The sequence below is a fragment of the Cavia porcellus genome, unplaced genomic scaffold (assembly GCF_034190915.1).
Source record: "Cavia porcellus strain 051 isolate PalLab524CR breed Dunkin Hartley unplaced genomic scaffold, mCavPor4.1 scaffold_30, whole genome shotgun sequence".
NCBI lineage: Eukaryota > Metazoa > Chordata > Mammalia > Rodentia > Caviidae > Cavia > Cavia porcellus.
In genome coordinates, this window is record NW_026947513.1 from 30,166,906 (window position 1) to 30,191,278 (window position 24,373).

General features: G+C 40.3%; 1 long non-coding RNA gene across 3 annotated transcripts in view; it reads right to left on the bottom strand.

Annotated features, from left to right (window-relative positions):
- The window catches only part of LOC106028042 (uncharacterized), a 76,197-nt gene that overhangs the window by 39,556 nt on the left and 12,268 nt on the right, over positions 1-24,373 (bottom strand). Inside the window, exons 5-8 of one of the 3 annotated variants that reach the window (XR_010044633.1) lie at positions 23,675-23,759; positions 21,028-21,054; positions 18,569-18,719; positions 2,753-2,928 (exon numbers count right to left, since the gene is read on the bottom strand). This is a non-coding gene — a long non-coding RNA (uncharacterized LOC106028042). The remainder of the gene's footprint in view (positions 1-2,752; positions 2,929-18,568; positions 18,720-21,027; positions 21,055-23,674; positions 23,760-24,373) is intronic. The other 2 variants (XR_010044631.1, XR_010044632.1) reach the window with 2 other exon arrangements.

Genomic DNA, 24,373 nt, shown 5'->3' on the forward strand with positions numbered 1-24,373 from the left:
CAAATAAAAGTCCTCAGATCAGTCTGATTCCAAACCAGTACTCTATCATTCCAGTGGTTAGTAGACTTCAGCCCACATACCTGACAATGCTTTCACCAATTCTTAAACAAACTGAGAAAAATGTGGACAATATCATAATTTCCTTAACCCTGCACCATCTATTATAATCATTGTTTAATGTATCAGGGTAAAGAAACCATGAATGCACATGTTAATTATAGAAACTAAGATAGATAGTGACTTCGAAATTGGTAGTATATGATAAAGGTGTGTGTTACAATCAGAGAAATAAGAAACATTGGTGTAAGATTCTGTCATTACTTAAGAATTGTGCATTTATTGTGAATTTGAGTTATTGTTAGTTTATAGTATTCAACTATTTTTTATAAAATCATGGAATTATAGATGACAGGTGCTTTAAAAAAAGACTTAATTAGCAAAGATTAAAAGGATAGTCTGATTTCTTTGCAGTTTTAGTATTTGAAAACCTCTCAGTATTTAAGAACCAATACCCCATACACCACAGAATCCTACTCTTAATAACAGTCATCTCAGACTCTGGGCTCCTAAGTCAGATACAGGCCACAGAAGTGCTTTGGTGTGGCCACAGTAGGTTTTTAAATTTTGCATTAACCAAAATGTCTTAAAGAGGAGAGTGTACAACAGCTCTGCATTTCTGGCTTGCCTTCAAACCTCTGAATTAAGCTACTTACCGACGCTGCCTCCTGGAGTGTAATGGTAGAGGTTCCTGTTATCTGAAGCAGTAATGCCCTTGTGACACCTGCTCTCTGCCACTTCCTATTGTGCAGCGTCTGCAGTGGCTGCAGCAGTGACAGCCCCAGAGGGACTGTGCCTCTGTGCACTCAGGCCCAAGGTGGTCCTCCTCCCTATGCTCATGACTCTGACCTGGCCTGTGAGCCTCTTTGGTCAGTGGGGCAATAATGACCCTAAACACAGCTTGAAAAATGCTTGCACACAGGGGCTCAGCTTCATGGGCCATTGAGAGCTCTGAGACCACCACGCAGGCAGACTACATCTGCCTGCCAGGAGCTGTAAGGGGGGTAGGGGAAGCCAGGGCGGTCTGGCCAGGGACCTAGCATGTCCCCAGTTTGCAGGGCCTGTCTAGACTGCCTGGTACAGCTGAGCTGGCACTGGACTGCAGCCATGTGATTGAGGACAGGTAAACCTTGTGAAGGACCACCATGCCAAGCCCAACACAAATGGTACCAAAAAAACCCAAAGTAACAACAAAACTATCAATAAATGGCTGCTGCTTTAGTCCACAACAAATCAATTTTGAGATGTTTATAACCTCATTATCCATCCACCTTGAGCCCTGGATTATGAATGCACACATTCAAGTCTATGACCCATTTCTTAAGGCATTGAAGAGCCTTTCCAAATATGTACATGTACATACACACACACACACACACACACCTATAGACACTTTGTTATTGAATAAGAAGAGGGAATTTAAACTGTTCACTTAACTCTGTAGACAGCACCTGCCACACATTTGGCATTTAATAAATATCTTTGACTGAATAAGTGAATTCATAGATGTTTCTCAAAGTAACTTAAGATGTATCCTAAAGGTGGCCACCGCCGCCTGGACTTAGGCACTAGAGGAATCTCCAAGATAATCTCCAAGTGATGTGGACAATCACTGAATGTCCTTTCCAACGGGGCCCCTGGCGTCCCAGATCCCTTGCTGTGTCTGTAAAACTAGCCAGAGAAGCCAGCACACGTGAGCCACTCAGTGGGAATTGAGGCTTGACAGGCCCGGTAATAACAACCTATCTGTCACTTGTGCTTAGCTTTCCACTGGTGTTGACAGAGGTCTAAATGGCAAGGGGGCTGTCTTACAAAAGATGAAGGAAATATGGGGTAGCTGTGGGTGTCAGCTGAAGGACCGCCAAGATGACAGCCAGATCCTATTTACCCACTGAGAATTGGAACTGCTACTTTCCAAAGGATTAAAAAAGCAATACCATGTGGCAGAAAACACAAAATGCTCTGAACACCCTGAAATGAATGCATGTCTGTTTTGTTTTATTGTAAAATATTTAACAGAGTAATCTGTTTTTTACTATGTTATTGCTTATTTTTTTCTTTTCTGTGAAATAAGAGGATGTTCATTAAATTAATCAAAGACTTTGGTTGGAGAGAACACTTAAGGACCTGGAAATCATAACAATAAGACAAGTGGGAAGCAACCTGGAGCTGCAAAATTGAAAGTCTTCAACTTTAGTACAATATCCTGTTTCTTAATGACTTCAGACTGGTGTGGGCGCATTCAGGGTGGTACAGCTGTAGAGTCTTAATTACTGCAGGACTGAAGCACCCCCCAGCTGGCCACCTACAAGATGGCAGAAGCAGTAACTGTTTTACCTACTTTGTGGGGTTTTTGAGATTAAATAAGATCACATAAGTTTTGTTTTGTTTTGTTTTGTTTTGTTTTTTTGTCTTTTTCCTTTTTATCGGTACCGGGGATCGAACTCACGACTGCCTGCTTGCAAGGCAAGCACTTATGCCGCTGAGCTAAATCTCCAGCCCCCACATAAGTAAAATGTCATTCAAAAGTTAATAATTATATATAAAAAGAGTATGACCCGGTGGAACAAACACAGAGAAGAAATAAAGTCCATAGGAAGCTCTCCTACCCTGGTGCTGCAGCAGGCCCTCCAGATGAGTTATACCAGGTGAACAGGATAGAGTCAAACCAGAGAGAGCTGAGCCTGACAGGTACCTTAAAGGGGCACAGTGACCCTGGGCATCTGCCACAGAGCATGTGGGGCACTGAGAGAAGAGCTGCTGGTTTGGCCTGCCTGGTGTCCATTCCTCTTTCGTCGCTTTCCTCTAAGGATCTTCATTCCCACAGCCTGACCAAGATGTTTCCCTAGGATCAGACCCATTCCAGATTTCCTGTGTGGAGAATGGAAATCTTTATTGGAAAAACAAAGGAAATGGGAAACATGAGAATTGCCATTTGATCCAGCAATACCAGCTACTGTGTATATACCCAAAGAAAAGGAAATAGGTTAACTTACATCCCCCCCAACAGTAGTTCGAGGTGGTGTTCCCCTGCTGTGGTCTGCTTGCTTCTAGGGATTTTCTGACATAATCTGAGCAAACTGTTGGGTATCTGAGCAGGAAGAATGAGGTAAACGGGGTGTCATGGAAAGATGGGGAGAAGTGGGAAACATAGGGATGTATGGCAAACCTAGTTACTTTGCAGAAGCAACCAAAAGCAGAGCCACCTCTGTAAAGTAAGAACAGAAATGGGGAAAGCGGTGATCATCCCTGAGGTCAAGTAAGACCAAATTGTCATTAGGACATCATGACCAACTTTACACTCCACAATTGTAGGAGAGTTTGAGGGGAGCTGCAGTGAAGGAAAGCTTAGGAATGTAGTTCTAATTCTGGCTGTCTAGGATCAAAGGAAACCAGCAAGCAGGACCTTTGTGTCCTGGGTTTTGGGGGTCAGTTATATCAACTGACCCTTACTTTTTGTGTCTGAGAAGAGGAAGTTCAGGATGCCCCAGAGAGTAATGAGGCCTTGGTTCACTGGTGGATGTAATGGCAACCTGGGGTGAAGCACAGACCACAGGGATGGCCCTCTCTGCAGAACAGGACTTATTATTTTGGCAGTTTTTTGGTTACTTAATACAATAAAGACTACCTAGGGGGGCTTATAGTTCTAACTCTTGCTATCTCTGATGGCTTGTTTCTGCACTCTGAAAAAATTCTGGTTGAAATTTAACTCCTGACACAACAATATTGGCTTTTGGAGTTATGGCTTTTAGGATATGACCAGGTTATGAAAGCTCCACCCTCGTGAATGGGATTAGTCTATAAAAGGGTATAGTGAGGGAGTTTGTCCCTTTAGCCCTTCTGCATATAAAGACCTATCCTCAAGAGGATACAGTGCTCAGGGCGCCATCTTGGAAACAGAGAGCAGCCCTAACCAGACACCAAACCTGCTAGTGCCTTGATTTTACATTTTCCAGAAATAAATTTCTATTTTTTAGACATTATCCAGTCAGGGAGTATTTTGGTATACCAGCACAAACAGATCAAAATATCATCCAATCTACTGATTTTCTGCCTCTCTTGATAATGGAATGCACTCTTTCCTTCCCTTGGGCAAGTAGCAAGTGAGAAATGTAGTCAGCAGTCAGCAACTTAGCCTTGTGTCTGGGAAAATTTCCCTGGCTCAAGGATAGCACCTCCTTTTTAAGAAGCACCATGCTCAACCGCCACCCCAGCCTCAAAACAACTCCCTGAAAACATATTGGCAAATAGCTCAATGAGGACAGATAGTAGTACAGGTTAGAAAATGGGATTGAAACAGAAAGATACCAATGCTAACCTGAGTGAGGACCAGGAATTGCTGGATATAGAAATACTCATGGCATCAGCATTTCATTATTGCTATTTAAGTAGAAGGATTTATGGTCCAAGTTGTCAGAAGCTACTTCTTGCTAGTTCTCCCTGAACCATGTATTTGCTGAAAGATGCTCAAGTAGCCTCTTCCTCTCTCACTTACATGTTGGAATGTGGGATATGCTGGTGGTGGGATCACTGACACCTCTGTTAACACACCCTCCCACATACACTGTGTCCCCTGAACTTCCCCAGATCCCAGCACTCAGCAGGCTCATGGCCCATGGCTTTGCATACCTAGTCAGTCCCCAGTTATCCACGTTATGGTTTATGCATTGTGTCAACTTGAGAAGTTTAGAAGTTTAACTAAGAGATTCAGCAAGGAGCCAGAATCCTTACATTGTAAATATCCTCATCCTGTACAAGAGGAGGTCACAGAGATTTTGTGAGTGCTACACCTGCCCCAGGGAGGTGTAGCACCTTTTGGTCTGGCTGATTTCACTTGCTGCTGCCTTGAAGTGTTGCCCCAGTGCTATGACACCCTGCCTTACAGCCAACTGATTACGGACTGAAACCTCCACAAACAATGAGCTAAATAAACCTCTCCTTTCTTCATTTTCGGTGTTGGGTGTTTTGTCCCAGCAATGAGAGAAAAGTAACCAAGACAAAATTTGGTGCCAGGAGTGGGATTGTTGCTGTAACTATACCAGATCATGTGATTCAAGAGCCTTTGGGAAGAGTTTGGGAAAGCTTTGAGATGTCACCTGAAAGAGTGGTGCTGAAACACCTTAGGCTGTTCTGTATGGGAAATTATGGTCAGAGCTCAGAAGACCAGAAAGCTGATAGAAATCTTGCTACCAGGCTTGGGAGGTTTCTTCTGGGAAGTACTACATTTGTTGTTGGAGTACAGATGATGTGTGTTATGACTTAGTAGAAAGTTTGTCTGCATTTTGCTCATGTCCAAAGACATTTCTGAGGCTAAGATTATGGGCAGTGGACTGATTACTCTGGCAGAAGAAATTTCAAGACAGCCAAATTTTGAGGATATGGCATGGCTATTGGGTGCATTTGGCCAGATTTATATTGTGAATCAAGAGCAAAGGGCCCAGCTGGGCAATTTAAAATGTTGTGATTTCAGCCAAAAAGAAAGCTCTGATAAAGCTGTAGACTGTAAAAATAGAAGTGAGATCTCCATTGTTGAGAAAGACAGAACAATCAACCAATCAATCAATCAATCCAAAAGATGGCCTGTAGGCCTCAGAGGAAGAGGCAGTGAGTCCCTATGTTTTGCAGCCTCAAACCTTCAAAGGTGGAAGACTTGGCTTGGAAGAGAAAGCCACAAATCATCAGGTTCCAGAATGGCTGTGGCATAGAGAATCCGTCCCTCAGAATTAGGTTCATAGTGTTCAGCGCTTCAGGCACTCTATCCCCACAGACAAGAGAGAGGAAAGTCTGGTTACTGCTCTGACTAACAGCAGATCTCAGTGTCATCTACGTGGTGTTGGTTTTAGGTGCACACAGAATGCAAGGGCTCTGAGATTAAAAGGGCTTCCACATCAATTTTATCAGGCCTGGGAGGCCAAGCAAGTGTGCCCCTGAGGGGATAGTGTCTGAAGCTGTGAGTGTGAAGCCAAAGGTTCAATGGAGAACCCAGAAGTTTGCAAAAGCTAGGAGCATGGATCATCTAAGGAAAGCTTCAAAGAGAGAGCAAAGCCAATCCAAAGAGAAGCTGTGGGAACTAAAACCACTAGAAGTATTGAGGGGATGGAGCCCCACAAGCCCTTTGGAACTCACAATTTGCCACAGATTGCTTCAGATGCTGAGCATGGAATTACAGGACTTAACATTTGCCCTGCTGGATTTTGGACCTGCTTTGTTCCAATGCTATGTACTCTTCTGTTTATAACTTTTGGTATGGTAATGTCTGTCTTGTGCCATTGTATGCTGGCAATGTTTAACTTTGTTTGCATTTGTACAGGGGCTTGCAGCTGTGAGTTTGCCTTTCATCTTGTAGGAAACTTGGACTTGAACTTTTCAGCAATGCTGAAGCTTGTAAGACTTTGGCAACTCTTGTAGATGGACTAAATACCTTTTACATAAAGGGATGTACATGAGTCTTTGGGAGGACAAGGACAAAATGTTATGCTTCTAATGCAATATGTTGATAGACTTAATGCTGGTTCTTAAAGATTGTTAAGTTGTGTTATAATATTTATTTTGCAAAATGTTAAAAATAAGCATGTCTTGTATCTGGAGGCTGGTTTAAAGAAATATGTCTGGTTGCCAAGTTGACAAGGGGTAGATTGTTATGGCTGATACATTGTGTCAACTTGAGAAGTTTAGAAATTTAACTAAGAGACTCAGCAGGGAGCAAGGATTCTTATTTTGTAAAAATCCTCACCCTGTGCCAGAGGAGGGCACAGAGATTTTGTGAGTGCTATCCTTACCCTGGAGGGAGGGTGAACTGGGTACAATATAAGGGAGGAGAAGAGGCTTGTTTCCCTGTTTTGCTCTGGCTGTTGCCTTGAAGTGTTGCCCCAGTGCCATGCTACCCTGCCTTGGAACCAGCTGATTATGGACTGAAACCTCCACAAACAGTGAGCTAAATAAACCTTTCCTTCCTTCATTTTGGGCATTGAGTGTTTTGTCTCAGCAATGAGAGAAAAATAATCAAGACATTCCCCCCAAATGCTTTCCATCCCAGGCACGTGCACATTTCAGAATTTGTTAGGGTTATATTAAGACCTTCATGGACTTTAAGCATTCTTATTTTAGGGGTCCCCATCCCACATCAAAGCAGCATCCCAAACCAAATATCCATCATCAAATATAATTTCCATGCAATAACGGATGAGTTGCAATTCACTAATTGACATGTGATTATTTCTTGTATTAGACATTTTAATTGGTAACACTGTAGTTTTTCTCTTTAGATTTTCAGCCAAGATTTTCTTCAAAAGTAAAATACTTTCACTAGCTTTGAAAATCTCTTAAAACAAAGACACTGTGCTTATAGTGACATGTGTGTCAGCCATGGGCAGGAGCCAGAGAGATAGCCAATCCTGTACATTTTGGGTGACTAAGAAGTATATTTGAAAGTGGTAAAGTCAGACCTATGTTGGAATTGTGCTGATTTTAAGTTGAGTTAAACTGTATACAGGAGACAGTAGAGCTGATGAGGTAAAGGTCACAGATCTTTAGTAGCATCATCATAAGGCATAATTAGTCATACTAACCACCTCTTACTGAATACTGCTTGTTGGGTGCATATCATCTCATCTACATTTAGAATCTTATGCAAAAAATATTACACTTTATTGGGAGACAAGAGTTGATGGCATAAAAGGACTTGTATTTGATCAGAGGTCTACTAACTCCAAAGTACGTATTTTCCTCTTTTTCACTCTTCCTGGAGGTTTCTTGTATCAGCTAATATCATACACCAGGTAAGGCAATATGCACCCACAGTGGTCAATTTTGTGTCAATTTGACTGACTCTCCTGTGTCTCCAGCTTATCATGTGAACCACTTCTGCACCTAAAATTTCTCTTTTCTCCCTACCCTGCCTCAGAAGAACCCTGGCTAACAGAGCCTGCTCTCAACACATCTAACAGAGCCTGCTCTCAACACATCCCATTGAGCAACTCCTGCAAACCCTGTGCATCAGTGTGTCAAGGGCAAGATTTCCTTCTAGGAAAAATAAATGAGGCACTAACCCCACGGTACTATTTGACGCTTATGTAAATGAGCAACAAGAGATACCCAATGCACATTATAGTTGACAGAATTAGGGCAGTCTCTACCCAATCCAGCATAAATATGACCAAACAGAGCAAGAGACAAGGGGTGGGTTCAGATATCTCTTCTCGTGGAGTCTGCATCTGTGTTGAGATTTGTTGTCACGGTATTTGCTGTCCAGAGAGAACTGCTAGTTACAGGCAGGGAAGAGGACCCTTGTAGGGCAGAATTCCTCTGCAGACAACCAAAGTGCACTCACATCATTGGCAAACATAATTCAAATGTAGCTCCACACTGAGTTGAGTGGCAGTTGACTATTTGATATATTGATAATTTTTTACAGTGTTTATACTAATCTACTCTCTAACCAACAGTTGTAAAGGGTTTCTTTTTCCCTACAGAACCAGGAGCATTTTTTATTGGTTGATATATTTTTTTAAATTAAATGATTTTTTAATGAATAAGGGGGAGGATGAGATAAAAGGGGGCATAACAACATAACAATACAGGTTAAAGCATGACACTTTCAGCAACCTAGTGCTTCACCACCAAATAGCCCTATTTAATAGTAGTTATCATAGAGTCTTTTTCTTTGAAATATTTGAATATAACTTCATATGCTATAGCATCAAATATATCAAGACTGTGTAACACCATTCAAGTGGATGAAAGCATTGTAGAGTATTTAGAACCAGCTAACAGAAAAAAAATGATCAATGGTTTCAATATTATCTCTTTGCCTATAGCAATTTTGTTTATACTACCACATACGATAAAGTCCAGCAAGTTACAACATAATAAAATCAATGGAGACAGAAGAACCATAGTTTGGTACGGCTTTAAGACAAATGTTATTAAATCAGCACTAGCTGTTATTATGTCTTATTTTCTTCAAAGTGGCTGTTCATTGTATCACCGGCCATGATATCAAACAGCCCAGAATAAAGCCATTCCAATTAATGAGTGAGAATTTTATAAGGCTTCAAGGCTATATAATGGGGAATCATGGTTATCGCATACTTTTATATATTTGATTCATTTCCTACACTAGGGAAACTATTCAGAGTTCACAGATGCGAGTTTGATTTAGTTCACCTATGAGCATGGTTTCAAGCTTCGCCCATTTATTGATAAACACCTCAATGTGATCCTTCTTTATAGCTGAGTAGTACTCCATTGTGTAGAAGTACCACAGCTTTTTTATCCATTCCTTGGTTGATGGACATTTGGGTTGTTTCCATGATCTAGCAATTACAAATTGCACTGCTATAAACATAGGTGCGCATATATCACTTTGGTATGATGCTTTCAGTTCTTCTGGGAAGATGCCTAGTAGTGGAATAGCTGGAACAAGTGGGACTTCCAATCCCAGCTTTTTGAGAAATCTCCAGACAGACCTCCACAAAGGCTGTACCAGTCTACACTCCCACCAGCAGTGCAGGAGAGTTCCTTTTTCCCCACAGCCTCTCCAGCACTTGTTGTTGGTTTTCTTGATCCTGGCCATTCTTTCAGGAGTGAGATGGAATCTCAGTGTGGTTTTAATTTGCATTTCCCTAATAACCAATGATGATGAACATTTTTTCATGTATTTATTTGCCATTTGTATTTCTACTTCTGAGAAGTGTGTATTCATCTCAGATGCCCATTTTTGGATTGGGTCTTTGAATTTTGGGGGTCTGATTTTTTTTTATTCTTTAAATATTTTAGACAAAAGTCCTTTGTCTAAAATATATAAAGAATTAAAGTTTTAAATTTTAAAGTTAGTGCATATTAATAATACATAACAATAGGTTTTACTGTGGCATTTTTACTCATTCATAAAAAATGCTGTGATCTTATTCACCCCCACTTTAGTTTCCCTAGTTCTTCCCGCCACCCTCCCCCAGATCCATTTCCTCTCTCCTGATATGTTTTTTCTTTTCATAGATATTTAATCAAATGAATTTAATTGTGCCTTTCAGTTCTTCTGTCAAACAGATCCAGATATATACTTAGCTGAAAGGAAATCATCTTCTCACCTAAAGAGACTGTAGCGGGTATGTGCTCCTGGGGAGAGGGAACGATCATTCCCAGTTGAGAGCTCTTGTTGGCTCTTGTAATAGCATGATCTAGTGACTAGGATTTTGTTCCGTTTTCTTCCTTGAGACAAAGAAAGTAAGGCAAGGAATGAAGGTGTCAACCGTCCCAAAATCACTTGAATGGTGATGAAAAAGAGGAGAACCATTTGACCAAATCTGGCTCCATGGGAGAGACCTTCTACACACTCTATATGTACGTGTGCCATTCCAGGTCCTTGTAACCACCTTGTGAAGTGTGTGCTATCACCCTCCTCTTTGGATTGAGGACATCAAGACTCAGAAAATTCAATTAATTTGACCCAAATAACACCTTTTTCTAGTGGTTGAGATGAAATGTGAACCAACCTCTGTTTAAGCCCAAAGTCTTCAGGATTCCCACAATGAGAAGGAGTTCGTAGTCTTTTTCTTTTGCCCTTTATAGTACTAGTGAAATGACTCAGCCAAACTGATCAACTCCCCTTCCATGGAGCTCCGGATGGCATTACATGGAGTTACTGGTTGGCGGAGAAGCGTTTTTAATCTTCTGTGTCTGACTCTGACTGCCATGGCCATTCCCCCAGGCTGACATGATGCAGCCTTCTCTGGATGGTTTAATTGTTGGGAAGCTTGATATTACTCTGTTCCGCTCCAAGCCCATTGCCCTCCAAATTGCAGCCTGGGTCTCTCTGACTCCTATTTACGTCTGTACAGGTCTGACTGCGCCAGGTCTGGCTGGGGGAGGCCCTGTTTCTAAACACACGTTTGTCCTTGAACTGCCTCTATCTTGCTCTGGCCACAGTTGTGTATAATTAGTTAACTTCACTCACTGTCTCCTGTGTTTATGTTCCCCTGCTCAATTCCAAATGACAAATGGCTGTCCAAAGCCACAGGCTTGACCCCAGATGACCTCAGGCTTGATTGTCCTCATCTCATACACAGGTCAGCACTCAGACTCCCAGAGCCCTTGCCCAGCAGTAATTGATGTGTGTGTGAATTCATGGGCCAGTGGGTAGAGCTGGGCCACTGGGCACTCTGGCAGCACAGGCTGGGAGCTGTGCCGGAATGCTCCCTTCAAATAGCAGCCTGTACTTAAGGGAACCTTGCCTATCTGGTGCCAGGAAGGGACAACGACCTCTGAAAAAATTCTTATTCCAGAATGCCCAACTTCTCCTGAAAACTTGAATTTAGTGAGCTCCTCCCCAGCCACAATTTCTGAAGCCATTTTCTCTTACTTTTCAACATGTATTCTCTTTAATTGAAGGGTTACTCCATTAATTTTAAGTACACAGAATATACCAAATTTTAATATGTTTAAATGATACATATCTATATCATTTTATTGCAGTTAAACTACCATCCACATCAAGATAACATTGATCTTATATATGATTGCTATGTTATTTACCATGTAGGCATAAATACTTTGTAATATCTTTATTTCTGCCTAATAAAATTTTTGCTCTCTAGTTTAAACCCTTTTTAACCTTTTATACAAATTTGAGTATGTTGGATCAGAGATTGATTTTTGTTTTGTTTTGTTTTGTTTTTGTTTTTGTTTTTGTCTTTGTTTTTGGTACTGGGGATCGAACTTGCAACCTCGCATTTGCCAGGCAGGTACTTATGCCTCTGAGCTAAATCCTTGACCCAGAGGTTGATTTTTGACTCAATTTGGACCTTTTTAATTGGGATTTTAACTAGTTTATGAGTTTGATAACTCACCTAACCCTCTGTCAATCTCTTCCATGTTAATTGTATCACTTCCTTTCTGTTTTTTCTTGAGTTTAGCAATGTTTTCTTGGGTTTTTCCATTTCTTTTTAATTCCAAAACCATGAAATGTATGTATTCTCCTCTGTCCCCAACTCAAGGACAAACCGCTTATATGAGTTACCATCAGCTGCAGTAATTACCATTTTCCCAATTCAATATGTCAACACTTTATCTAACCCTCTTTAGAAATTTTCCTCTTTCTATCAGTGTTAATTGTATGGACAAACTTGCTAGTTTTTGCCTCTGTAATTAAGCATAAGGGAAATAAAACTATGACTTCCAATTTTTTCAGATTAACACTAAGAATATCTTTTCTGTATTTGTCCGGTCCACAGTGACAAAGGATTTCTATTTTACATATATTTGGTTTAAAGACATATATTATTTTTTCTAATAGTATGGAAAAAATAAAACAGTACTTATTTGCCTAGTACAGTGAATTTGTGGCATGTTATGTGATAGTTTAAAATCTCATAAACTGAAAATTTTCTATCTAGCTTACAAATCTTATAAATCTATTTTTGCATTTAGTTTTATTAACCTATATTTAGCATTTTTTATTTTTTATTCTTTTGTAAACATTTATTTGGCTTCTGTGTTGGCTGATATCAACCATCAAGAAATGAGAAATTCTGTTTTCCATCTAGCAATTGGTTTACTTGTGCATCATTAATATTTTCACTTTGAGACTTGTTACTATGACAGTGTGTACTCAAACTCAGTGAACTGCTGTGGAGAGGGAAGGATCCGAAATAAAAGTTAAGATGCGTCATGTACATGTACCAACTCCATCCAAGGAGTGTAAACAATACACAATACATACCACAAACATGTAGTACTAAAAAAAATAATAAGCCATTACCTTGCAGCTGTCAGACATTTTGTCCCGGCAATACAAAAGCTGGCCAATACAGCAATAAAAAATAACAGGTGTGAATACACCTCACAACTGAAATGGGTTTTTAAATGGCTGTCTTGCAGCTTCTGGTAAAGATGGCAGATAGATAAGAGCAGATTACAGAGGCTCCCTGAGGCAGTCAACTTAGATGCCTAAATAACACAGTGTGGGGAGTGCTGGACAGAGAGAGATGGATCCTCTCGACCCAGGAAGAAACTAAAGTAAAAAGAACCTGTCAAACATGCAGTCCCAGGGCCACTATTGGAGCAGCTAAGATTTAATGCTCCCATGTAGTGTCCAAACTCGCACAGCTGCAACTCATTGAGCTGCCCAAATTCCCGCCTCTTTGACTTACTGGAACCGCAGTCGCACTAAAGTGCAGTGGCACTGAGGTCAGAGGTCAAGGAGCCCAACGAAGAACGGAGCCAGCAAGGGACCTGCATCGACCTGTGGTGAGTGCCAGGAATAAAATCCTTCCACAGAAAAGGGTGTCATTCCAATGGGATGACATTTTGGAATCAGGTAGGACTGGCAAGAACAAGGAGCAGCAGTGACTTCAGTCAGTTGTTCCCTTCCCAAGCAAGATTGATGGGGTATGCTTGGCCCGGGTCATGCCCCTGCCTGAGACCCAATAAGTTGTCCCAAACCAATTCTCTATGTGTGGCACACACTAATACAGTGAATGTCTCTGCAGGTTGACTGACCTGAGGGGAAAGGCCAGCATATGCCACCCCTGTTTGCACTTCAATAACACATTAGAGTGGGCAGGATCACCTAGCCAGCATGCTTCAGAAGGACTGTAACCAACAAAGAAAGAGACTGGTAGCTCTTTTATAAGCCTATATGGAAGAAACAAAAAATATGACAAGAGGAAGCAACAAGAAAAAGTCCCCAGCCCCCAACCCTGAGAACATTGATCCAGGAAAGGTAAATACAAAAGAGATTGATGACAGCAAATATGCAGTATCAGACACAGCATTTGGACATAAAGAGATACCTTCAGGCCCTCATAGTCCAGTTCAAAAGTGAAATATTTAACCAAGTAAAGCATGGTATAAGTAGATTAATAAAAGAAATGCTAAGTACTTCTCAAGAAGACACAGACAGAAGAATGGAGGAGCACAAAAAAAGAAGAAAATCATTTGATGAAGAATATAAAGAAAACACAATACATGAAGCAGGTTCAAAGAGATTACCAGGAAATAAAAGCTCCATTGAAAGTTGGCAAAACTACTTGAAATAAACTAAGGATAGATTATACAGACTGGAGGACAGGTTTGCAATGTGGGTTCATGAAAGGAAAAATTTCTTAAAAATAACAAGGAAACAAGCAGTAACAATACAAAGGCTAAAAGATGAGAAGAGGACCTATAACTTAAGAACAAAGAATGTGAATGAAAAAGCAGGGGTACAAACAAAGAAACTACAAAGGCTATTCGCATAAATAATTAAGGAAAACTTCCCAAGCATAGGAAAAGAAAATGATATTCAGATGTATGAGGTGAGCAGAACTCCAGCAGCCTACAACCAAAACAAAGCTACAGCCAAGCATATAATAATCAAGATCCCAGAAATGCAATACAAGAACAGAATATTAAAAGCTTTCAGAGACAAGAAATAGATTAGCTATAAAGGAAAACCCATCAAAATCATGGCAGACTTCTTGACACAGACCATCAAATCAAGAAGAGCTTAGAGCAAAGTATTCCAAGCCCTGAAAGAAAATAACCTCTAGCCCAGAATGATGTATCCTGAAAAACTATCTCTAGAAATTAATTGAGAAACAAGATGCTTCCAAGACAAAAAGGAACTGGGGGAATTTGCAACCACCAATCCAGCTTTACACAGAATTCTGCAGAACATTCTAGAGAGAGAGAGAGAGAGAGAGAGAGAGAGAGAGAGAGAGAGAGAGAGAGAAAGTACTAGGATTCCAGGAACAGTGGCAGAGAGGCCTCAATGAATGGAGCAGAAAGTGGAATGAAGAAGAAAAACAGACAACTAATGGCAGAAAAAGAGCACAACAGAAATGAGGCAGAGAAGGTTGGCTATATAATCTCTAATATAGATGGTCTTGATACACTGAAAAGGAAAAAAAGAGAGAAACACAGGCATAGTAGATCAGGAGGTAGGGTCCACTGAGGTGCTCTTTGAAATATAATTAATCTGAAAAAGGAATATGGACCAAAAGTCAAATATGTGAAAACAATGCTCTATGTGACAGGGAACCAGAGAGAAATAGGGGCAACTAGACCAGTATTTGTGGATAAATTGGAAAGACAGGCTTTAATAGGTAAAGGAATACAACTAGAGATCAAGTCCAGGAGAGAGAAGGTTCAGAACCACTTAGGTAAATAGCAGGCAGCCCCCAATCTAAAAACCAAGGGTGTTGGTGAGACCCAAAAATGCACAGTGTACCCTGGGGGAGTGAAAGGGGAGGAATAGTCTTAAAAAAGACAGCAGATGATATTGTTAATAGTGTATCAGGATTTAAAACCCATATTACTCGCACCGCTCTGCTTAGATTTTATTCTGTCCCAGTTTGTCTATTTGCACTAGATCTGAAGGCACAGACAGCTATCCCAAAAATATCAGGATATAGTACAGTAATCATCTTTAATTTCCTATTAATTAACCTGGAGCTCTGTGTAACTTCTACTGTTTTATAATGACAGATCTTAGTTAAATTTGGTTTCTTTGATTGCTGTTTGGCATTGTCAGATTTTATTCAAAACTGTTATGATTGGTAGTATGAAGTTTGAGAGTATAGGCAACTACACTGAAGATGACAAGATTCACTACGATTCTAGTTTGATTACTACCTGTTTTTGAAGTTTTACACTATCTACAAAGTTGTGTTTTTATCAAAATTGTTATATACTGCTATATTCAAATATATTATATCTGATAATACAGCCAATTCTATTGAAGATAACAAGAGACAACACAGTAACCATGGTAAAACTCCTTGTACAATGGTCTTATATGTCTTTTTCATTTCATGTGTTTATAGGAATATGTTTTGTTTTGTCTCGCTTTGTTTTGTTTCTCCCTCTAATATAGAAAGGATAGAAATACATGTTAAGACTCATGCATGCATAGAACCTAGAAACAGTTTACAAGAACTGAATTTCTAACGCATGATGAAATGAACAAATATGGATAACTGCATGTATTATTAAGTGTGTAGGGTTGATAACCATATTACTAAGTTTTTGATGGATAGTTGAACAGAACTGTTTGCAGTGTTGCCATTTGAATCCCCATTTTATATGTTTCACTTTTGTATCTTGAACAACTATTTGTAAGAGGACAATATGTAAACATCAACTAGTGATTTCTTACTGTTTATTTTTTCTTTAAAAGTATGTATTATTTCTACCCGTTTTCTGTTTTGTGTAGTCTTTCTTTAAATAAAATTTTAAAAATGAGTATGTTGCATGAAAGAAACAAGGTAAAGGAAGAGTACACACAATATGACTCCACCATAATGTATTCAAGAATATACAAATTACTCCATTATAAATGAAAGCAGTTGTATAGAATTTTCTGAGGGCCAGGAGTGATGTGTAGGAGTCTAGAAGAGAAGGAAGAAGCAGGAGAAAAGAAACACAAAGGAGCATAAGAAGTAGCACGTATGTTCATTGTCTGCGTCGTGATGACAACTTCATGGATACACACACTCATCAAACTATCAAACTGTATATTTCAAACATATAAAGCTTACTGTGTATTTCAGTTATATCTCAATAAAGCTGCTTAAGAAAATTATAGAGAAGCTGACTTAAAAAGCTACATTTAGTATAATCTGAACATCAAAAGAAATAATTATAGAAGACGTAAAAATGGAAAGACATCTCATGTTAATGGATTAGAAGGCAATATTGGTTAAATACATTATTCAAAGTAATCTACAGATTCAATGTGAACACCATCAAAATCTCAATGGCATGTTTTATAGAAATAGAAAAAATTCTAAAATTCATGTAGAATGAAAAATACTTTAAATAGCCAAAACTATGTTGAAAAAGAACAAATCAGGAGGCATTATACTTCCTGACTTGAAACTATTATCAGGTTAGGGTTATTTAAATAATATGTTACTATGTATAGGCTTATACATGCTTTGATCTTATCCTAAAGAATTTACAAGGATTCATTTTATTACATGTGATGGTACCAGTGTCAACAGCTACTTAGATGAAAATGAGACATTATAGTAGCCATTGCTGATTTCCTTACATCTTTTTTTGAAGTCCAATAATGCTTTTATTTTTGTTTTGATTGGTTTTAGTCTGTTTTCTATTCTTTGACTGCAATATATGTGAAGAGATGGACAGCTATTTTGAAGAGAACAAGAGATATTATGGTAGCCATTGTTATCCTATTGTCTGGTTTTGAAGACCTGTAATGTTTCCATTCTTTTGTTTTGATAGGTTTTAAACTATCTTGCTTTGTTTGAATTCATTGTTTGTGAAGATATGGACAACTATTTTGAAGAAAACAAGAGACATTATGCTAGCCACTGTTGATTTCCTGTTGTCTCACTTTGAGGTCCTGTGCTGCTTGCACTGTTTTGTTTCAGTCTGCTTTGTTTTGTTTTGTTTTACTTTGTTTTATTTTATTCTCTTTAAAATAAAAATAAATAAATAAATAAAATGTACTGGCAAAAGAACATAAGGACTGGTGACCCAGAAATAAATCCAGACACAAATGGTACCTAATCTTCAATGAGATTGTAGGCATACACAACGGAGAAAGTATAGTGTCTTCAATAAGTGATCCCTATCCCATCACATACACAAAATCAACTCAGAACAAATTAAAAACATAAATGTAAGATTAGTGAATGATAACACAAAAGGGAGGGAGTGACTTCATATCGTTGGTGAGAATGTAATATAGACCAGCCACTCTGGAAGCCAGACTGAGATGTTTTCAGTAAAGCAAAGAAAACCAGACATGTCATCCTAGCTACTACCCTCAGGAAGCTCACTTGAGCCCACAAGTTCAAAAGCAAACTGAACAACATAGTAAGACCCTATCTCAAAAGGGGAAAAAAGGAAACAGTGTTAAATGTAACCCAGCACAGCAATGTCTTGGATGTAGGTATACATCCAAAAGAATTGAAAATGTGTCTGTTCAAAAATGTCTATATAAATCTTCACATCACCGTTGTTCACAGGAGCCAAGAGATGAAACTATTCTTATGCCCATCCATTGGTGAATGAACAAGTCAAATAGAGTATATCCAATGGAACCAGTCATCAAAAGGAATGAACTGATGGTTCACGCTACAATATCACTGAACCCTGAAGCATTACATTTAATGAAAGAAATTAGAAAAGGCCGCCTATTGCACAGTTGTGATCATGTGAAATGTTCAGAGTGAGCACATCCATAGAGATAGAAAGAAGACTAAAGGTTGTCAAGGGCTGGGAGGAGGGGAAATGCTCAGGACTGCCAAAGGGTGTGCAGTTTCTTTGGGGGTGAAGAAGACTTTCTGGAATTACAGTAGTACTCTGTTACCCACTGTTTCACTTTCCATGGTTTCAGTTACCCACAGTCATCTGTGGTCCAAAAAATATGAAAAGGAAAATTCCAGAAATAATTCTGATGTTTTAAATTGTATGCTATTCTGAGCCATATGGTAAAATCTCACACCATCCTGCTGTGTCCAATGGGGACATGAATCATCTCCAGGATCCACACTGTACTCACTGCCTTCCTTCAGTGCCTGAGTCATCTTGGATTTTGGACCGACTGCTGAGGGGTCACAGTGCTTGTGTTCAACTAGCAGCCAAACATTGTGGTGTGATGGGTCCGTCATTCATGTAGCACATAGATATCACAAGGGGGGCACAGCAGGACCCTATTTTGAGTGAGAGAGAGAAACTATATTCACATAACTCTACTAGAGTGTATTGCTATAGTTGTCCTATTTTATTATTAGTTGCTGTTGTTAATCTCTTATAAATTAAATTTTATCATATGTATGTAGAGGTGAAAAGCATAGTATATTGCCACATCTAACACAGCTCTTGAAACTCCAGAGTAGGGATGGTGGAGGATGAGGAGAAATAAGAGTCAAGATGTAGAAAGCTAAGGTCAAGTGGTGCCTCCTGATGAAAGAAAAAGAACTGCTCAAGGACTGCAGTGCATTTATTTATATGCCTGGGAGGTTATTGGCAGTCAAAACCCCTCTGCCTAGCAACCTGTTTGCCTGGCTCACCTTGGCAGCCTCCCATTCTTGTGCTGGAACAACTTGTTCACATGGTTTGCCTAGGGGACTCTGCATGCTTGGGGCTGACCTTGCTTTAGCCCTGCACCTGCACGTGTGATCAGTCTCCAGATTCAGCTGTTGCCAGCAGTATGTAAAAAGTTTGGGAATATACGATTTGGCACTAAAATAATAATAAGAAGAAGATTTGGTACTAACCAAGATTCAGGTGTCTGCTGAGTGGCCTTGAAACCTATTTTCTGAGAATAAAATGAGACTGTTTGTTAGAGTTTGGATTTAAAATCTCTCCCAAGTAAGCGGCTGTGGTGTGGCAGGCTTCAGCTGCCGCAGGGGGAGAAGCACAATTGTTTCCTGAGATCCACACCATGTTGGCTGGTTGGTTTCCCAGCCTGCCTTCCTGCTAAGCAATAGTGAGCCTACCAGTGCACGGGCTGAGAGTCAAACATGCCACTTCCCCTGCCCCTCTTTAGCAAATGGGAGCCAGAGATCTGGACATCTCTTGGGAGGCTGACCATATGCAATAAAACAAATAAGGGGGATTTCCTTCTACCATCCTTTTGAAGGCAAATATTTTTACTACTGTTTTGATTTATTTGGATTAATGAATATTAATGGATTAATGAATAAAATGGATTAATAAATATTCTATTCAATATTCTGTTTTGATAAGTTCTATAAGGTTTTGTACTTCAGTTTATTTTGCTATACGTGATTGACAGAAGAATTATTGTGAAAATAATGAGATATACTGTGATACCTATTACTGTTATCCCAGTAACCTGCTGTGAAGTTCTGTACCAATTTCACTACACTGTCTCAATTAGCTTTGTTCTGTTGTATTTTACTACCTTCAAAATAATAAAATAAAATAAAATAAAATCCCTCCCAAAAGGCTCCTGCATTGAAGGCTTGGTCCCCAGTGAAGCTGTGATTAGAGTCATTGGATCACTAGGGCTCTAACTTCATCCATGGATTCATGCAAGCATGAGTTCATCATTGAAAGGACTATTGGGAGGCACTGGAAAATATAGGAGGTAGGGCCTGGTTGGGAGCAGGTCCCTGGAGACATGTCCCCAAAGGGTAAATCATGTTTCCAGGCTCTTCCCCACTTCTGTTTCCCAACCACCACAAAGTGAGCCACTTTGTTCCACCATGTGTTCCCTATGCATCTGCTTCATTCTGGGCCAAGAAGTGATTGTGCCAAGTGTTCTTAAATTCAAACTCCTTAATCTATGAGCAAAAGCAAACATTCCTTCCTTTAAGTTGATCTTCTCAGGTATCTGTCACAGCAACAGAAAGCTGATCAACATCATTTCATGAATAATTACGATGAATAATTGAATATAATTTCATGAATAATTACAATCATGCATATGCTGAAATTTGCTGAATTGCAGTTTAAAAGGGTAGTTTGTGATAAATGAATTCTAGAACAACAAAAAAATTCAGACCCCAAGTCCGACCCTTTGCAACACCATCTTCATTTTAACAAGCTGCTCAGATGAATGAACGCTTATGAAAGTTTGAGAAGCGCTAACTGAGGACACCGATTCTCATGTCTTGCTGCAACGTGAATAACTAGGATGGTTTCCAAAGCACTTCCTGACATGGTTTTCTGTCTGCCTGTGTCTTGTCTGCTAGACTCATCCATAAGCTCCTGGGACATCTATCATGAACTTCATACTTTCTGACAGCTTTCTCTTCTCCTAAGGTAACTCTTGGTTCTCAAAAGTACATAATGCTCAGTATAAGAACGTGGACTCTGAGCCAGGTTGCATTGTTCAAATTCAGCTGTACCAGTGATTGAAGAGCTCGGATAAATCACATAGTCTCGTGGCTCTGTCTAGTGAGGATAATAACAAAACCCACTGCTTAGGATTGCTGAAGGAATAAAATAATACATGTTGGTTGGGATGTAGATCAGTGGCAGAACACTCACCTAGCACACACTGATCCCCAGCACTGCCTAAAAAGAATAAAAAGAATGAAGAAGAAGGGAGGAATACCAATGTGCAACAAGCATTATACACACACACACACACACACACACGTGTATTATTCTACATGTGAGTATTATGTTCATTTGTATTATATTGTATATTATATAATAGCACCCCTGAGGTGCTGCTTTACATTATTTTATATAATTCTCATCATAAACCTAAGAGATAAGAATTCATACAGCAAGTATTTAGCATTTGTTCCTCATGTACCTGGCCCCAATGACAAAGTGAGGTCCGGGGCAATCGAGTGGCCTGCCCATAGTCACGGAGTCACTGTCAGGGAAGCCCGGTCTGACCCTAGAATCCAGGCTTGTAGCCACATGTAAAAGCAAGTGGTCAACTGACTACGAGTGTGTGTGGGAGGGGCCTGAGGACTCCCAGCAGGGGTCTCTGAGCCACATACCCAGTCACCAAGGGGCAGACACACGGGCAGTCTCAGCATAGTGGAGGCTAGTGTGCTGGGGACGGGAGAGTGGACCCATGCTGGGAGGCCCAATCCCATGACCATGACAGCACAGCTTGGATGACTGGCTCATACAAAGTTTATCACAGTCATCTGATTCTGTTTGTCTGCACAGAAGAAACCATAGATCTGTCTTCACCCAGGAACTTTATGCCCTAGAGTTGCACTGGAGAGAGAAATTGAAACAAATCCCAAAATGACAAGAATTTTTCACCCCTTTTTCTTGGAAGGCCCTGCCCTCAATCTAAACTGCCTCACCCTGTCACAAATTCCCCGTGTCCCCTTCCAAAAGCTTGAAAAACAAGAGCCCTCATGGACTCTGACCCAGACCATCACTCAGTGTAATGGTTGATACATGGTATCAACTTGAGAAGTTTAGAAGTTTAACTAAGGAGATCAGCAGGGAGTCGGGGTCCCTACTTTAGAGACATCCTCCTCCTGTGCAAGAGGAGAACAGGGAGACAGTGGGGGTAGGGCAGGTAGCCTGCATATAATATACCAGAGAAAAAGAGGTTTGTTCTCCCTCTCTTTGCTCTTGTTGCTTACTTTGGGGCTTGAAATCCTGATTTTTTCTGGTTGAGGGGTTTTTTTTTTTCAGTATTGGTGATGGAATGTAGGGCTACATTCTCAGATCATTTTTATTTTGAGACAAGGTCTCACTAAGTTGCTAAGGTGCCCAAGTTGGGCTAGCACTTGCAATCATCTTGCCTCAGTTTCCCAGAGTGCTGAGATTACAAGCAGGTATGATGTCTTGTTTTCTTCAAAATAACTTTTCATATCATCACAGACAATAAAATCAAACAACCCAAAATAAAACCATTCCAATTAATGAATGAAAACATTATAAGGCTTCAAAGCAAAATAATGGGAAATCATGTTTACGACATACTTTTATGTATTATTACCATTTCTTACACTAGGGAAACTATTCAGTATTTATACATGTGAGTTTGATTTATTTCGCTTATGAGTATGGTCTCAAGCTGCACCCATTTATTTATAAATATCTCAATGGATTCAGCTATATTTTGAATTAGAAATGTTTTCAGTGGTGGTGAAACAGATCTTCATAAATGCAAATTTTTACCTACAAAATAATAGCATAAGCATGGCCTTCGTAATATATGCATACATAAATATCAGCAGGCTGAACCTGATGACCAGCCCTTTTCAGGTCACCCAGACCTCCTACCGGCCAGTGTTGTGTGCTTTGCTGACTATGGGCAGTCACTGTTGGCTCCTACGAGCCCTTCTCTCTGGTGGCTTCTAGATGCTACGCTCCCTTGATCTCTCTACTGGATTCCAGGCTAGGTAGGAAGACAGTCCAGCTCCAGAGCTGCAAGGGGAGACAGAAACACGGGAAGCAGTTGCCCCTGTCCTGGGAGCAGCCATCTTGTCCTCCCTGCCCCTACTTCCCATCCCTGAGCAGAGCTTGATGGGTTAAATGGGAGAAGATCCAAGCAACTCGTCTCCACCTCTGAGGGCCCGTTGTAGGCAGAGTGGTCACAGATGGGGCTGACTTCTGTCTCTACCTTCCTTCTCAGACCCTCATATTTGTCATTTGTAAAATGACTTCACCTATGTATGGCAGGATTCCATGCTACAAGACAGTGGTTTTTATTCAGGGAAGATTTTGCCCCCTGGCAATAACTTGATAATGTCTGGAGAAGATTTCAGGGTTACAGCATGAATGGGGAAGATGGAGAGATTGCCACTGGCATCTGTGACGAGAGACCAGGGACCCTGCTGCACAGCCTATGGGGTACAGCTCAGAGCTCAGAGATGCTGCTACAAGTCCTGTGGGGTACAGGACAGCTCCTCATGACAAAGAGTTATCTTATCCATGATGTGAGAAGCTATGGGGCTGAGAATCCCTGCTGCGATACATAGAAGTGCTTGGTGCAATGTGGAGGAAATGTTGTTGCTATTATTCTTATACGCAGCTGCTTCCTATCACAGCAATGAATGTGCTATTAGTTTTAGGGAAGAAAATTTATTTGAGTCTGTTGATCTGAGGCACAAGAATGCACTAAAAGGCACAAGTGTTGATGGAAAATGGTGCATGACTACTTACCAGGACAGCCAGGTGAAATGAGAAAGACAGCAGATTGAGCACATACCTCAGCTGAACACTAAGGAGAACTCGCTCACATGCTTTTTACATGCTGCTGTTAATCCTCCTTGAAAACAAGGTGCTTTATGCCCCTTTAGAGAGAAAGAATCCCAAGTTCATACAAGTTACTGTACTTGACTTATACAAATGGTAAATTTATGCTCGTAAGTGATTAAGATAGACTATGAATATGATTTTTTTTCTTAGCTGTGGTGGTATTGAACCCAGGGCCATGCAAGTGTGTTAGCACTGAGCTGCATTCCCAGCCCGTCAAGTAGTGTGACCCCAGTGTCCACAGCATCTCCAGTAGACTGCCAGCCTCAGTAAAACACTTTCCCCCATCTCAAAATAAAAATGATCTGAGAATGTAGCCCTACATTCAATCACCAATACTGAAAAAAAAGAAACCTCAACCAGAAAAAATCAGGATTTAAAGCCCCAAAGTAAGTCTATGTCTTTAGAGAGCTGTCAAAATCCTCAAATCCTTAGAAGCCTCAAATTTAAGACTTACCAGGAAATCTGCAATATGAGGGAAAGGTCATTCCCCATATGACCCTTAACTAGAACCCTTAACTAGAACCAGTGATAAAATACAGCATGGCCGATTCACAGGACAGCATTGTCTGGGGGCCAGGGACCTTCCTGCCAGAGAAGTCACCCCACAGGAAAAGAGGGTCTGCTTGAGCTTGACCTGATAAAGAAGCCT